General features: G+C 36.7%; 1 long non-coding RNA gene across 1 annotated transcript; it reads left to right on the plus strand.

Annotated features, from left to right (window-relative positions):
• Positions 1 to 8,836: 8,836 nt before the first annotated feature.
• LOC104875781 lies at positions 8,837 to 16,063 on the plus strand. The gene is made up of 3 exons (XR_784174.1): positions 8,837 to 8,898; positions 14,247 to 14,384; positions 15,993 to 16,063. It is a non-coding gene; the product is annotated as an uncharacterized LOC104875781 (long non-coding RNA).
• Positions 16,064 to 17,633: the final 1,570 nt, after the last annotated feature.

The following is a 17,633-nucleotide window of genomic DNA, read 5'->3' on the forward strand; positions in this document are numbered from 1 at the left end:
ACTTAGTGATTCTATTCACATCATTTTGAAATATTGGAATATTTTTCAGAGAAAAAACCCTCAAAGATGGTTCTCAGTAAGATACTCAATAGAAGTACCATATAACTCCAATAAGCTTTAGAGATAGGTACTTAACTATGTTTTCTTTTTTCTTAGAAAAAAATCAATAATTCTGTTTTCAGCAAGGATAAGATAATAGATACATGCTATGCTTTATAAACTATTACCACTTCTCTAAAAAAGAAGTAAACACACAGATGCTTTGAAGGCAGTACATTATTAGATCCAACTATTTAACTTAGTTTGCTCACAAAAATTGATTTTTCTGTTGCCATTGTTCTGAAGACTTCTAGGTGGCCTTCTGCTTTAAAGAAAGACACAATTAAATTCGTTCAGGAATATTCTATGGCTAAATTATGTTTGCCACTTTTGTTTCTTATTTTGCAGGCCCTGAAGTAAACCACTTCATTTCACCTCTGAAAACAATACTGTGGCTGCTCCTTGCGGTGTCTCTCATTCCTCAGAATCTCGGGCAGCAGAGAAACCTTGGTGATGATGGAAACTTTCCTGGGAGATGAGGCCTACGGAAACCGGGCCCTGCCCAGGCAACAGACCCGAGCTTCCTTGCAATATTGTCAACACCAGAGCTTTCTTGCCTGTGCATGGAGCTTTCCCCAAGCCTCATTTTTGAATTCCCATCTTTGTGCCAGAAATACTGCTCTGTGAATGAAAAGGGACAGGCTTTAACATGAGGAATTTAACTGTAGGCTTCTTACACTGATGTTGACAGATCTTTATTCAGACAGGGTGAACTTCCCCAAACTCAGTATTTCCTCAAATATTTTAAACCTCCAAGGCTGGTTCTCCAGTACTTCACACTGGATTCTTTTTCAATCCCAAATCCTTTAAACTAGCTCAGTTTAGAATCCCTGTGCAATTTTTACCTCTGGGTCTGTTTTCTGTGCCTGTGTGGCTGTTAAAGCTCAGCAAGCTTTTATGATAGAAATTTCTGAGCACCGATGAGTCTTAATGTTGTTCCTTCCTAGAAGAAAGAAAAGTCTACCCCAATGAAGCTAAAGTTACTGGAGTTACAGGATATTCCAGCGGATGGTTAACTTCCTTTAAGTCTCTCAGGTTTTGTCCATTTTAGCATTAGTTACACACACCGTTTTCGCTGGAGCTGCCCTGGCTCTAACAATCGGGTGTGGCCTCCAGGCCCCCGATGTGGCACTCTGCCATGACTGAGAAACCTTTCCCTGTCCCCTTTCCTGTCCCACCTCTTCACCGCTGCTTTGAATGCCTCATAGCAAAGGACGGATTTGTTTACAGTGCACAATAAATTCTGAGTCGAGAATTCAAATATTCCTACAGAGAATTATAAATACTACACAACTAAATGTCCTCTTTTGTGTAGATTTTAGTAGGAGACAAGATGCCAGGGCACTGAACACATATAACCTCAGGGGAAAATGGCATTGCATCACCAAAAGGGATACCAAGGGATGAAATTCATAACCTGCTCTCTATTTTTGCTTATAACCAATCTTTGCAGTGACTTTTACCCTAAAAAGAACAATGCTTGCTGTATAACTTTCCACACGACCTATACACAATCCTTGGCTTTCCTCTTTGGTAGCCAATATTGAGAACATTTAGAAATATTTTCACACTGGAGTTTCTAAGCCCTGTACAATTTAGAGGAATTCTTGCTTTCTGCAGTATGGGCACATGAGAACCACCTCCAGGAGTAGGACGTACATCCTTAAATACTATAGATGTCAAAAGGGAAAAAATTGTTTTAGATTGAGTTCTAATCTAAGTATGCCCTAAAGAACTACAGTGTATAATATTAATATATTATTTACTGTCACTATCATTACTAGTATTATACTAATTAATATTTATTGGCTCTCAGCAGTATTATATGTAAAACTAATCTAATTTTCTGAGTATGTGCCTTATTCACATTGAATGCAGCATTAAGAAGCATTGGTTTATGGATTTCATCTTTACTGTTCTATTACAATTAATTAAAAATCAAGTGTAGTTATTTTTATTCATGAATTTAACTCTTTATATAGTAATATTTATATTCCTGAACAACTAACTTAGATTACTGTGGAAAAAATTATGTTATAAGAATAGATCAGCTATTCTATTCATTGGCAAACTTTAGAAAATACTATTTATTTATCTGAAAGCCACTTTTTTATACTTTAGATTATTTTGTGACTATGATTTTCTCTTTTTAAAATATGATTACAAGACTATCAAATATGACATAAGTTTATATTTACACAATTCTCTCTGATCCAGACAGAGCAATAATAAATAAAATACAAAGAGAAAGACAATATGTACAAAGTAAGCATTACCAAGAAACAGAAACAAACAACAAGATTCATTCATAAAAGATTATTAACTTAGTAGAGAAGAAAATTATTTAATAAAATAATGATCTATTACAAACATACTATTTAATAATCAAATTTTAGAACTATCCTAGTAAAAATCAGGAAGACAAAACTGTCTCATATCCTCCTCTATTAAATTCTGTCATTGGCTTCTGAGATAATGAAACACGATGAAAATTAATACAGATGATAAACCTTACAAAGTAAAGTGCAATGTATTTTCCAAATGATGTAATTCTTTACAGGGAAAAATCTATGGGAAATAGAAAAACAAAGTCTACAAAAATTTATACGAAAATTCATCTAGAATGTTAGAAATAAGATCACAATATAAAAGTTATTATTTTATTTTATACTATTTCAGAATATTATAATATGTGATCATTTAAAGTTTCCAGGGCCGGGGAATTAGCTCAGTGGTATGCCGCCTGCCTTGCGAATGCAAGGACCTGAGCTCGATCCCAGTACTAAAATAAATAAATAAATAAATAAATAAATAAATAAATAAATAAATAAATAAATAAGCAAGTGAATAAATAAACTTTCCAATCATAGTGTCAACAAAAACCACCAGGATCTTACAAATAATCTAACAAGGGGAGTGCATGAACTTTTATGAGAAAAATCACAAAAAGATTATCAAAGGTTATAAAAGAAGACATGGAAAGATATTACATACTAATGGGTTGGAAAGTTCAGATTTTATTTCACTCAATTAATCTGTAAGTTTAAGGCAAACTGTAAGCTTATGTTTAATCAAAATTTCCATAGAATCTTAGAAACTGAACAAGTTAGTCTTAAAATTAGGGAAGGAAAGCATATCAAGATAAGAAAGTTATATAATTTAAATGTCTAATGTGAGGACAGCAAAATTGTTGTGTGGGGAATGGCAGGACAGTTGCCCTAGAAGATGGACAACGCATGAAACTGGGAATATTGGACTGTGTGGTATTGCCAGAGAGACAGATAACCCAAATGAATAGCATAGAGGGCCTGGGAACAGAACCATGTTCAGAATAAACCACCCTCCCACAAAAAGGATCGATGCCCAAATTATATGACCAGAGCAAAACTCCACACAAATCAGAAGAAGACCAGCAATCTAGTAGAAAAGTGAAAATAGAATATGAAAAGGATATTCACAGATGTGGACATTGAAGTGTCCTATACAAAGAGCATTAACCTAATCAGAAACTAGGATGGGCAAATCAAAACAAGCCAATTATATTGCAAAACAATTTTAAAGTCTAATAATGTCAGGTGTTACTGAGGATGAAAATAATGGAAATTTGGGAGTGTAAGTGGGAGACAACTGCTTTGAAGAACAACTTGGCCTTATCTAATTAGGGAAAAAAAACCGAAAAGCATTTACTTTGATCTGAAATATGTATGTTCCAGAGAGATTCAGGTACAAGAATCCAAGGATATTTGTAGGACAATGTTCGCAGCATTGCTAATTGCAAGAGCAGAAATGGCAACAACGTTAACATCCAATAAAGAACAGAGCACACAGTGGTCTACTCATGCAGTGACGTATTCTTACAAAAAGCACACTTAACTTTCCATATATAGGGGAAAGGGAAGGTCCATAACATTGTGTATGGTATAATATCATTTATATAAAATTTAAAAAATATTAAAAATATGATCAACTGATATTTATGTTTATGAGTGCAATACAGCATTAAAAGCATGTCTAGAAGTGACATATAGAGAATGAGAGCTGCGCTAGGGAGCTCTGGAATGGGACAGGGATAACACAAGTAGCTTCAATCTTAATGCACATCTTTAATCTTAAGGAAGTTTTCACATCCAACATTCATTGAGTCTATTGTATGACAAGTACTTTCCTAAGTTCTTTACATATATTAATATGGTTAGACTTCCCCAAATCTCTAAAAGACTATAATAACCATAGATCTGAGAAACTGAAGCAGAAAGATACCTTAAACATGGTTCTATAGCAGAGAAATTTACTTAGCTAATACAGCAGGGATGCACCTGGGGACTATCATGCTGGAGTACAGAACCATCACAGTATACCCACTAGTTTGCTAATATGGAAAAATGATAATGTTTCAGATTATATTACACTGTAAAGATATTACACTGCAAACACCTTAGTTAGAAACAGCATGTTAAATTTAAATAGCATTATATATAAAAATAAGGCTACCTAAGGATGAATTCCAGCCATTTTTACCAATAATATTGTTAGTAATCATGTAAATAAATGATTTTTTTAGATTTCTTATATTTTATAAGTATTTTATCTTCAATATGCCTAAGCAGAGTGTCTCTAAAATAAGACTCAATTCTGAGAAAACCGAATTTGCTTATAATTGTTCATGAAGGGAAGTCATTTTGCTGTTTATGTATTTATAATATCTTAATCACTATTATGGCATAGGAGATTCTCTGCCAGAATGTTAGCAAATGTTAGAAATGTTGATGTTTAGTAGATTTTAAATATATTCAATACTGGAGAAAGCAGAGGGAAGAAATTACCTAGATAGTTTGTAACAACATTTGCTTTCTCTATTGTACCTAAAGCTATTTTACAGTATTCACGACTCTCTGAAAACCAACTGAGACATAAATTTTGTTCTGTTTACTAGAGATTTTTGTGGAACTAAACAGTGGCAGAAAAATCACAACTTTGTTCAGATGATTCTTTCTCATTTTTGATGCACATTTTAGTGGGATAGAATGTGATGTTTTAATAAATGTATACATTGAATAATGATCAAATCGGGGTAATTGGCAACTTTGACTCATTAGAAGCTTTTCATTTCTTTGCAGTGAGAATATTCAAAATCTCTTCCAGTGATTTTGAAGTAAACCATATATTATTATTAAGTATAACTGCATCTTAAGAAAATGAGATGGTAATTTAAATAAGCAGTATATCCCTGAAAGCGAAACAAAAGAAGTACTGAGGAAAATCAGAGAACAGTTGGTGAAACTGACCAACACTTTCAAGTCAAGTTTGCTTTAATGTCTGCCACTGCCCTTCTCCCATGAAGCCAGATACATCTCCCTTCTTAAGACTTCTTCCCTAAGTTCAACAGTCAACAAGCAAATTCATTTCTAAAGAGTATGATGGTATTTTTGATCCAAAATAATGAATATCATAGTTTTCAATTCTAACGTCCAAATCCAACAAAGAAACCACCAGACAGTAACAAGAGAAGGAACAGAATGGTGCAGAAAAGGGTAAAGTAGTTGGAGCCTCAATTATCCTATAGGGACGCTCCCTCACTTACCATGGATGACTTTAGGACAATTGGAAAATGGTAAGCACTCACAAGAAAATGTACCTGCAGTTTTTAATTTGATAACTCCCTGGTGTGGTGATATGGGTTGCATGCTCTGTGGTGTTGGTGGAGAATGGGAAGGCGAGAACCACTCAGCACCCTGATCTCAAAGGGAAATGACCGACACTCCCAGTCCACTGTGTGGTTCGGGCAGGATGCTTGGTATGTTACGGTATTTCAAATGCATTTTTGACCTACAATGTTTGCTTGAATTGATCAGGTCATAGTCTCCTTCTAGCTCAAAGAGCACCTGACCTGTAGTCTATTTGTGTCCAACCTGGAGAGGTGAGCATGCTGGGTGATTTTACCCCTCCTTCTCTCCTAAGTGATTGGACAAAGACTAACTGGGGGAGGGTAGAGAGATGCTGGAGGGTAGAGAGAGGCTGCCTGTGTATTCCCACACCCAGGTGAATCTGGGATTTCAACGTTAAATGAGCCTGTGACACTTTTGTTTCCTACAAAATAGAAGAAAAGCAAGTTACATGAGCCTTGTTTTTGGTTTGTCTTATAATAAGTGTGATATGCCAGGCCAAATTGAGCATCATTACTGCAACTCCTCAGCTGTTATTTTGTGTTATTTTTCTGCATCCAAAAGCTCTCCATGGTAGTTCTTCTATAAAGTGTGAGCAAAAGTCACTTTAGAGTACATTATTGTTTTTATTGACATGGAAAAGACAGTCTAGATCAAAAGGCGGAATTTTCGGTGCAGACGCTGATTAAAGGCAAAGCCCTTACCTCTGTGCTTCCATGGCTATTCTACACTACCCGGGCAGCTCTGTATCTGTGTCGCAGGTTTCATTTTACTGTCTCCTCCCATACAGCAAAGCTGTTTTCTATAATAATTATGAAATAGCACAGATTTCTCAGAACCACCAAACTTGTTCTTACCAAACTATAATGATACACCGTATGGCTTGCAGTGATTCTTTTGCTGCTTTAAATTTTAAACATGAATGAACACAAGGAAGGATGGAGGTGAACTAAACCTATTTGTTTCTTCTTTGCAATCTTCATGCTATCAAGTTTCTTTCAAATCTGTTCAAACACAGGAATGCATAAAGGACCTGGCGGCAGGAATTTCTCTCAAGGCACGTAATCCTGAGGTGAATGCTTATATGAGTCCACAGTTGTAGGAATGGGGCACTGCTGAAAAATCTAATTCGGTGAAGAATGCAACGTTTATCAAAGGATAAGTAACAGAAATATCAAAAGTGCCATAACCATGTACGAGACTAATAGATGATTGTTTTCAGGGAAGAACGGTTATATTAACATTGTTTACAATGGCTGCCCTATGGCGATTTACAAAGCAAGCTGGTCTATTAACTTTCGGTCAGTTGTGTTACTGTTTTGAAATTCTCTAGCTAGTGCCTCTGTATTGCCAAGGGAGAGATGAACTGCTTCTGAGGCCGCAGCTCTGGAAAGCAGCTAAGCTTCCTGATCGCGAAATTCTGGAGCCTGGGTCATGCTTTTGGAACCCAGTGTTCCGGATAGCAGGTGATGTCCAAGGACATCTGTCCGATTCACATGTGTTTGTACTTTGGTTACCACTCCTATTTCCTGTTTTCACTCTTATCTTGCTATCAGAAATGTATGAAAATGGGATTGCCTGCCGTTGAGAGGCAGGACCCTCACAAACTAATCCTTTTAGAGTGAGTGGGTGGGTGCTGAATTTTTTACACAAAGCTGTGTGGTAAGATGAACTTGGACTTAGAGTAGAAGGATTGTGTCTAAGAATCACTGCTCTAGACAATAAATGGCTAGGAGTGAGGTCTGATTAAAAGGATACTTCCTTCTCTCCAGTAATGGCTAGATAAAGTTCTGGTTTTAAATGCGACAATTTAAAGGAGACAGAAATAATATTCTATGGGAAAGGAGTAAAAGTTCAGCAATCTCGTGTGTGCCAAGCATTCTGCCTACTTTATCTCCTTTAATCATCACAGATGTTATTTCTATTCTATACTACAAATGTTTTGAAAATTATAACAAGGCATTTACACACAGGGTTACAGCAGAGAGTAAGGGGAAATTATTTCTTATTAAAATTCATTGTGTGCTAGACACAGAGCAACTTGTTTTAAATATTTTCCAAAACTCCTTGCAAAAAAAAATTCTGTATTCTCAGGATACAAAAAAAAATTGAAGTTTGATTCAGAGTTTATGATACTCGTTTCACATTATCATGGGGTAAGTTAGGCTCCAACTCAAGAGTATTCAACACCCCCACCCCATAAAACCTGCCTAATTTACTGCAATGTGCTTTTGTCTGTATAAGAAAACAAAAGCACTAAAAATAAATCAGCCTAGACCCAATGGAAGCCTGGTTCAGAATACAAAGTAAATGCTGTTGATTATGAAAACTAGTATTATAGGAAAAGTTGATGTGTATTGGTTGAGGATAGAGATAGTTCAAGTTGAAGCTCACAATAATATCGCTCATCTGGTGTGTGTGTTTAAGAGCAAGACTGATGCATTGACTATGGGTCCAATTAGGATTCTTTAAATCTTCAAGCAGGGCTTTAATAGAAGCTATTCTTCCCACTGTGTAGTTTAGCTTCCAATGTCCTCTCTTGGCCAAAAGAGAGGGGTTGGCCGCTGGGGCTTCTACTGAAACTCTCCTGTCATCATTGGGCTTAACGCCACAGATCACATAATCAAGCCGAGGTTTCTGTCAAGTTCTAAATATATCACATCCAACTGTGCACCCAGGGCCAGGAATGGGTCTGTGGATTCATTGGCCTCTCTGTGAGAGAGTTCTGGGTCCCTTCCATCTATCACTTGGTGTCTCAAGGACTCCCTTTCCCTCCTCCCTTTAGAGGGCCTGGTGGTGCATTAGGACTCCTGGCACCTGTTCCTTTAAACGCTGAGTCTGAGTCCTAAAGAACTTGAATATTCCATAGAACTTGGCCTCATGCCTGAGAACATTAATGCTCACTCCCCTTAAATCTAGTTCTTTTGTCCGAAGAAAATTTAAAATGGGTGCAAATGCTGCTGGATTTGTATCAATGTCAGTCTGTGCAGACAACAGTCACGTCCACACGTGGACGGTCACGCGGTTCCGGGGATGATCTCCACTCAGCCGGGCTCCATGCCGTTGGCTTCCTTCAAGATCCTGTCTTTGGGAGAGATCGAGAGCCAGGGGAGCTACCCCTCTGGGGATGACATAGGTGGGTGAGAGCAGCAGGGAGATTTCGGATCTCGTGTGAGCAGTTCCAGAGAAGTGGATCAGTGGCAGTAGAAATCTGAAAATGAGTTTTAAATACAGATTTTTTTTCTTTTTAATTTTGAGACTCTTTCAAGACAGAAATGTAGGGCTTCCGAATAGTTTCTGTGAATTCGCCAAACTATGGAAGCATTTCTTAGTGTTTAAAAAGTTACAGAAGCAGAGTCTTCAATTTATGAGAGTTTAAATAATGTCACCTCTGAATGTGCCCTTGTGTTTATAACTAAAGCCACGGTAACTGTTCACACTGGAAACTTAGTGTCTTCTTTTACTAATAATCTCCTGAAAATAAAATTGAAGCTAGCGAAGGGCTGGTGCTTCTGTGTGATCAGGCGTTTTGATGGCGATATAATGTCTACGCGGAAGGGATGGACCTGCGTTCACCGGAACAGGATTTCCGGCAGCTGGTGGACAGAGATTGAAAGCTTTGCAAGGTGTAACTCAGTATAGGTCAAACATCCCTAATCCAAAAATCTGAATCGGAAACATCCCAGCATCCAAAACTGTCCAGCCCCAAAAAGAAGTGAAATATTCTATATGATGAAATTTTATTGTATATGTACAATTATTAAAAATATTGATAAAATTACCTTCAATCTGTGCACAGAAGGTGTATGTGAAACATAAATTTTGTGTTTAAACTTGAAAAAAAAAGAATTTGAATATCTCCTTTTACCTGTGGTCAGGCCCTCAGAGCCTGGTAGCAGGTCCCTTCAAGGAAAAGTTATGAAAATTTTCTCTACTGATTGCTGTGATGTTTCTGAAGTTTCCTCAAAGAACATGGCCACCCTTTAAACTAATGGACACTGGTTTGAGAACTAGCTAGGTCTGGAAACTGAGCAAGGATCAAAATTTTCCAGTACAGTAGCTGAAACCTCTCACTATGATGGTTTCTGGATATACTCATTAAACAGGACATCGTTGGAGGCTCATTTTTCTTGCCCTGAGGAATACCGTAATCTCGTCACTGTTGTTAAAGATCTCTATTGTTCGGTGCCCATGTCAGCCCTACTGCCCTTTCCATTGTTCCATTCCTCGTACCTACAATGGTGAGGTGAGGTGCCTCTGCTTTACCTCTGCTACCCAGAAATCCTTCCATCTCCTGAAACACCAGGGGCCCCATTTCCACTTTGACATTTCTTGTCATCAATACTAGTCTATGGAAAAAGTCATCTAATTCAACAAAAAGCAAGACATAACTCATATAAAAAAAATCCACTTAAATTTGAATTTCAGATAAATAATCAATAATATTTTTCACAAAATATGTCCCAAATGTTGCACCCCATATTTTATCTGGATGTACTACTGACAAACAACTACTACCAAGTTTCTTTTCTCAGGGAGGTACTGGGGATCAAATTTGGGTTCATTGAACTTACGAAGCAGGCAGCCAAACCACTAAGCTAAATCCCCAGCCCTACTTCCAAGTTTCTAAATGACTCTAGTCTCCCCTACTAGTGAAAGCTTTCCTGCTAGAGAAAGGATATATATATCCTTTAAATATATATAAGTCGTTGGTGGGATCTCTGATCTCATATAACATTTGTTTGAGCACAGCAAGCTCTCTAGGTCTTTTGACCATACACTCAATATTATACCAAGCAAATTCCCAGCATCTGTACTTTATTTCTTGTTTTCCATTGTTGCCCCAATGCTATAAGAAGGCATCTCAGCAGAACAGATATCCCTGCTGGGATGATATATCCTTCCTTCCCCTACAGAGTGCCCTTCTAACACTTATTTAGTTTTACATTCTATCCTTCAGCTCAAGGCAGAATCCTCAAGGATGGACCCCATCTCCTTCTCCATTGAGTGGCTGGAGACTTCTCTAGGGGGCCAGAAGCGTGAATTCTCCAGGTCTTTCTGCCTGCCCCATGATGGCACAGGGTAACAAAGTACTCAGATGCTGGCATCTGTGGAGGCTCACCTCAAAGTGGTAAAGCCAAGGCGCTTGGAGAGGGCACGGAAGGCATCTGCACAGGTTATTTCAGGACGTTCAGGGTCCTGTCTTACCCAGTGCATCCTGGTCTCCATCATATACATTTATTTTTCTTCAAATATTTTATCCGTAAATTATTTGTTGAATTTTTGAACATTAATTATATTCACATGGTTCAAACAGAACATAAATTATAATGGGAGATAAAAGAAATGTTTCCTTCTATTGCTCTCTTAAGATTCTTATTTTATATGTCACTCCTCACTAGTAACAATTGCTGCAGCTTCATTGCTTCAAATATATTTTCCAGAGATTATATTTAATATAAATAGATATTCTCTCTTCTTCTCCTCTTTATACACATAACATATACAACGTTTTCTACTATGCTTTTCTTACCCAACTATACCTTGCTTATCTTTCCATATCAAGACACTTATATATTGGTTATACAGTAATCCAAGTTTTAGCCACTAGCTAACATGATTAAGGAATTTACTTAAAAGACTGGGTATTTAGATAATTTTTCATCATTCATTACTGCAAAAACTCTTCTCTAAATAATTTAAGGATGAATGTTTTCACATATGTGAAACTATATGTGTGAGTACATCTCTACAGTAAATTTTTAGAAATGGAATTTCTATGTTAAAAGTTTATCATTGACGAGCATAGCAGAACACACCTGTAATCCCAGCACTTTGAGAGCCTGAAGCAGGAAGATCCTAAGTTCAGGTCCAGCCTGGCAACTCTGAAATTTAGAGAGACTGTTAGAGCTGGGCATGGAGCTCAGGGTGAAAGTCTTGGGTTCAGTCCTCAGGAACTCCCACCTCCTCCATTAAAAAAAAAAAATTAAGGGAGAGAAGGAAAGAAAGAAAGAAGGAAGGAAGAAAGGAAGGAAGGAAGGAAGGAAGGAAGGAAGGAAGGAAGGAAGGAAGGAAGGAAGGAAGGAAGGAAAGGGCCAGGGATTTAGCTCAGTGGTTCTGCTGCCTGCCTTGCAAGCTCAAGGACCTGAGTTTGATCCCCGGTACGCCCCCGCCAAAAAAAGAAAGAAAGGAAGGAAGGAAGACATAGAGAAATGGAAATAAGAAAAAGGCTGATAATGCTGCATACGTTTTGATTTCCAAATTTTGCTTAAAGCTTTTTTAGTGAATCAACCCTAAGAATTAAAGACTCCATTATCCTCTTTGTAAGGAAATGGTAACTCATTTAAATTGGTGAAACAGGTGAGTTAGCGTTTTAAGAAAATATTCTTAGTCTGTAAAATACTCAATGGCATTTTGAAATTATTGGTGGTATTTTCATGCTACAGAACTGTCCAGAGTAAAGATTAAAATAATTTAGTTGCTACTGTGCATAAATAATTGATAAGGTTCTTGGAAAAAATAATTCTATTTTTAGAGATGAATATGGAATGTTTGAGAGCTTTCTCTTAAAAACAAGGGACACTCATTTTGATGTCTCTGTACTGATAAATTCTGTGATCAGTTTGTGGGATTAAAATCATCTGAGTGAAAACTCACATTTTGAGCAACATTGGAAGTAAATACTGCAATTTTTAACAATGCCAAAAGGACCTGTTTCTTAATCAGTGCTTGAGTTTGAATTTAACAGCAGCAACAGCAAAAAAGAGCCTGTTCTCTTATTATTGCCAATAATTATTTTCCATAAATGTATGCATTCCAGACATCTTTCTTTATGACACTGTTGACATCATTGTCAGAATCTATTAAAAACCATAAGGCAAACAGATACTTTAACTGCATTGTCTCTGATCTAGACAAGTGCCCTCACTATCCTCTTCTGGTGGAAAGGGAAATTAATTTCTTACACTCTCCTCAGGCTGAAAGAATAGTCTATAGCACATACACCAAAATCTTTCTCTTTCCACCTGCAAGATTGATTAATCTATAGTATAAAAAATGTAAATCTTTGGGAATCTTGTCACTTTTATGGTCTGTAGAAGATGAATTCCAGCAGGATTTCACTATTGCTTAGGCCTCTGGCCCCAAAATAATATAGCCATGTCACCACGGGAGAAAGTCTTCGGGAACATGTTGTGCTGTAATAGTTTACAGATTCATAAAAAGTATTGATCAAGCTTCGTCTCCTGTAGTTCTAAATAGAGTATTAAAGGATTTTATCTTCTCGACTATAGCAGCCCAATAATGCTAGGCATGGCAATGAACAAACACATGAAAATCAAATACAACCAACAAACACAAAAGCATCTGGCCTTGTGTTTAACTCAACTATCATCAAGTTAATGGTGCAGTCATACGAAGCTTCTCCTTTTAATTAAATAATTAGCTCTTTTCTGAGGGACAGCTTTATGCTTGGCCACACTGCTGTTTGTAGCAAGGAAGAGGGAAGGCTTGCTGTGGCAGAAAGGTTTGGACAGCTTTGGCCAGACTTCAAAAGGCATCTACCCACTTCCCTTCTGGTTATAACCTTCTGTCCGTTTTATAAGTTTTTGTTGGTCAATTGGATTATTGAAATTACTAATAAGATACTCATAATGAAAGCACTGAAAAATGCAACCTGCTTCTGATTTTCCAGTTCAAAACTTACACAATTCAGAAATCTTGTTTTCCAAAACAGACTTTCAAAAAAATCACAGTAACACTTCACTTAATTTTTTCTTCTTTGAAATTACAACTGTGTCTTTTCTCCCTATAAGTAAAGCAGTAGAGCTTTTGTCATTGACCTAAGAGTTCCCTGATTGGGTAAGATTTTCTATCATCTCCTTTGTTAACTGCTCTTTCAGTTTTAGATATTTATGTAGATATCTTCTTTGGGTAGTGAGAGATACAAATCAGAAAGTTAAAATTCCATCATTCTGTGATGAGAAAACATCAATTATGTAGCAATTGTTCAGATCAGTAATATTTCCACTACTCTCCATAGGTATAACTCCCGTAAATATTGTATATGCTGTTATAAAAGTTCAGATGTCTCTTTCTTTCAATATGAAAGAAAATAAAAAATATGTCTATGGGCACATATGATCCCTGCCATTGTTTGGATTCAAAGTGTCTCCTAAAGGTCCATTAAAGACATGGTCCCCAGCCTTGGTACTATAGAGAGCCATTAAGAGATGGGCCCTAGTGGGAAGTCTTAATTCAGTGGGGGCTGGGCCTTGAAGATGAGAGGGGGGTACCATCCCTTTTCTCCTCTTCTGCACTCCCCGGTGCTAAGATGAACAGCTTCACTCTGCCCCAGTGAGCTGCCAGGACCATGCACCACCACAGCCCCAAGGCAAAGGGGCCAACAGACCGTGGAGCTCCAGACTGTGACCCAGAATGATTATTTTCTCTTTATAAATTGATTAACTCTGATATTTGTTACAGGACTGGAAAGCTAATGCAGCTCTTAACTCCCAGTTACAAGCATGTGTTTCCTAACATGAAAACAGTTTCAAAGAAGAAAGGTGCATGTCTCCTTTTCTTTTGGAAGTGATAGGTGATGAGGGGATTCCTGAGAAACAGGTAAATTTTAGAATAGGAATATCAACTTCTTTGCCTTATCAGTCAAAGACCTAAAATCTGATTGCTCAAAGTGCTATTTGCATGTTTGCAACATTTACTATTTGATGGTGGTTAATGGGTATTTAAATGTTTCTCTAATTAAATTGGGAAAACAACTACTCTTCATTATTAATGAATTTCTTAAAGAGGCTTTCAAGAGAGCAGCGGGGCTGTTAATGACAGCATGTTTTCTTCTACAGATGAGAGTGGGAATTTTTCTCAAAAGTCATCTTATGGTATATTCAGGTTACATTTCTTATTTTATTGTTGTTGAATTGAGGTCTCTTCTATGTCCACATTAGAAAATAACTCCCAACCACACTGAGCTTAGAGATTAACTTTTTATTTTGAATAAATAAGCTTTCAATCTAATAATGCACACATTTTTAACAGAAAATTAATATCACTTCAAGCAATAAATCTTTCAGTCTCAAAGACATACTCTGAAGTCTATGTGAACAATGAATTGAAACATCTTTAACTTTACTAAAATAAAAGCTCACTTTGGAGATGTTTAACTAGTCCAATAATATGCTACTATGCAAATACAGTAGGAAAAATTGTGGCTCCTTTCAGTAAAAAATTTCAATTATTTCTTTGAAAGTTGCTACATATATATTTGTGAAAAGATGGTTCATGGAGGGCCGAGGATTTAGTTCAGTGGTAAGATGGCTCATGAGCTGTAAAATAAGTTAAACTTGAGTTTTTCCAAGATTTCCCTAATTGTACAACCAGTCCCAGGACTCATTAGGAGAGCATGAGCCATCATTGATCTGTGATCGGAGGCCCTTGATTGGCCACCCCAGGGAGGTAGTGTGGCTGTGCTCCTATTTCCCTGTGGGCATCTTAGACAAATTGAGTCAAGTCCAGTTCCATAGGGGAATCATCTCCACAGGAAACTGGTCTTCTTGAACTTCAGCATTTTCCTATCCTTCAGGAAGACATCATTCCAAGGTATAAACACAGACCCTAGAGATTCTTCCTTAAGCCAGGCCTCTGATTTGCTTGTGTATCTCCCTTGAATGGGCAGTAAATAGTCCCAGAGGATATGCTGGGGAAATAGACACTTAGCTCTTTGGCTACATATAGGTTTTTGGATTTTTTAAAAAATGTAATCACTAGTAGTTCACAGAAAAATACAGCCTGCCTATCAAATTACTTCCAAGACTCCTAGAATATATCCAAAATTAAAAGAAATATTATCTACTTTCTCCAGAAAGTGCTATAAAATGACAGAAATTACGCAAAAGTATCAGTAGACAACAATAACTTCTTTCAATCTTCTGTTTATTTGGATATTTTTATTTATTCTACAAGCTTAGATATAATTCCTCTGGCTGGATTATCAGCTCATTAATGTTTAATTATTGCCATGGTATTAATGATGATGTTCCTTCCAAAATTCATGTTGAAACTTAATCCCTAATGCAATGCTAGCAAGAGATACAGCCTCTGGAATGTGATTAAATTATGTCCTCTTGAATTAGGCAAGCATTTAAAAAAAAAATGCTTTAAAAAAAGGCTGGAGTTTGAAGGAAGAACTCTTTGCCCTCCTGCTTTCTACTATAGAACATCACAGAAACAAGGCACCCACCATCTTGGAACCAAAAAGAAGCCTTCACAAGACAGCAATACCAGGACACTGATATTGGACTTCCTGGCTTCCAGATCTATAATCTCTTCTTGGTGAGTTACCTGACCTAAGGCATTTTGTTATAGCAGCATAGATTAAAACAATTATTGACACTATTACTCAGGCTACTGAGAAGTATAGGTACCTTAGCCTGTGTTAAAATCTATATCCTTTTAAACAGTAATATTTCTGTAGAATTTACTTATGGATGGAGCGTCACTTTTGTTTCTTTTGTTGTATACCTACATGAGTAGTACACGCTTAGCTGCCTATGGAAAAAGGCATCATTCTCTGTATGATCATCTTCAATAGCTCAAGTGAAGGCACAAAGGGACACATTTCATATGACATTCATGGGCTTTTTGTAATTACTATGATTATTATTAATTACTATGATTTGCTAGTAATTTTAATAGAATGAATAACTTACTACATAATTCTAGTGCATTTTCTTTTTATATTTGAATAAGTCCACTCTGCTACAGATCACCTCTACGCAAAGTGCACTTCATTTTTGTGAATAAATCACTCTTTTGTTTCTTAGATTGGAAAATAGAGAAGCCACTGAAATTCTTCCTTTTCCTTTTTCTGCATCAAAAATCAGTGTATGGCATAGACAAAAATAAATAGAACAGAAATAACATATATATGAGAAAAGTCAATTTTTAATATTGTCTAAACAAAGCTATGAAAAATGAGAATATAAAAACAAAAAATTTTAACAGAATATATCAACTGTTCTATTTAACAATTAGCAGAAAGACAATACAAGATAAATTAATTCATTCAGCATGCAGAATACAGAACAGTGAGAAGGGTTATTTGCTTCAGCATATAAAATATTCTTTAGTTCTAAAGGTAGAATAAAAACTCTAACTCAGAAGCAACCCTTTTGGGTGGATGGGAAAATAAATAGTTAAGAATATTTCAGCTTATTTATTCAAAGGAAAGACTCTGTGAAAGTCTGAGGAATGATCAATACCATTCAGTGGGTTATCAGAACCCGGAGGCGTCTGTTCCAACACATTATATACATGCCAGCCTTTGTCAGTCACCAGCTTCGGTCAATAAATAGATTGGAACTACAAAAATGAGAGAGAGAATCAAACTCTGGTTTACTTTGTTTCATTTTCCTCCTGTACTTGAATTTTATGTCCATTGTTTCATAAACTAGTGTCCCTCCCTCATCCTGTTCCTCCCCTTGGCTTCATCATCAGTGCAAGGCCCATGGCACCACTGTGACTTAATGTCCTCTGGTCCTGCTTTGAAGTTAAAGACACACACACACACACACACGTGCGGGCGCGTGCACACGCACACATGCACACACACACACACACACACACACACACACACACAGGCATTTCCCGGGGCAGTACACATGAAATACATAAAAACTAGCTCTAAGTATTTGTTATAGAGATAAATGCCTGAAAGCAATATGCAAAATATTGGGCTAGATGTTTTTTATTTGTTTTTATTTTATTCATATGTTTTTTTACCTTTAAAATATTTTTTTTCTTTCTCCACAACAAGCTTAACTGCACTGAGGGTTATAACAAACATAGAGGAAATAA

This window comes from Fukomys damarensis, unplaced genomic scaffold (assembly GCF_012274545.1).
Source record: "Fukomys damarensis isolate Sample0158 unplaced genomic scaffold, DMR_v1.0_HiC HiC_scaffold_30, whole genome shotgun sequence".
In the NCBI taxonomy this organism is placed as follows: Eukaryota; Metazoa; Chordata; class Mammalia; order Rodentia; family Bathyergidae; genus Fukomys; species Fukomys damarensis.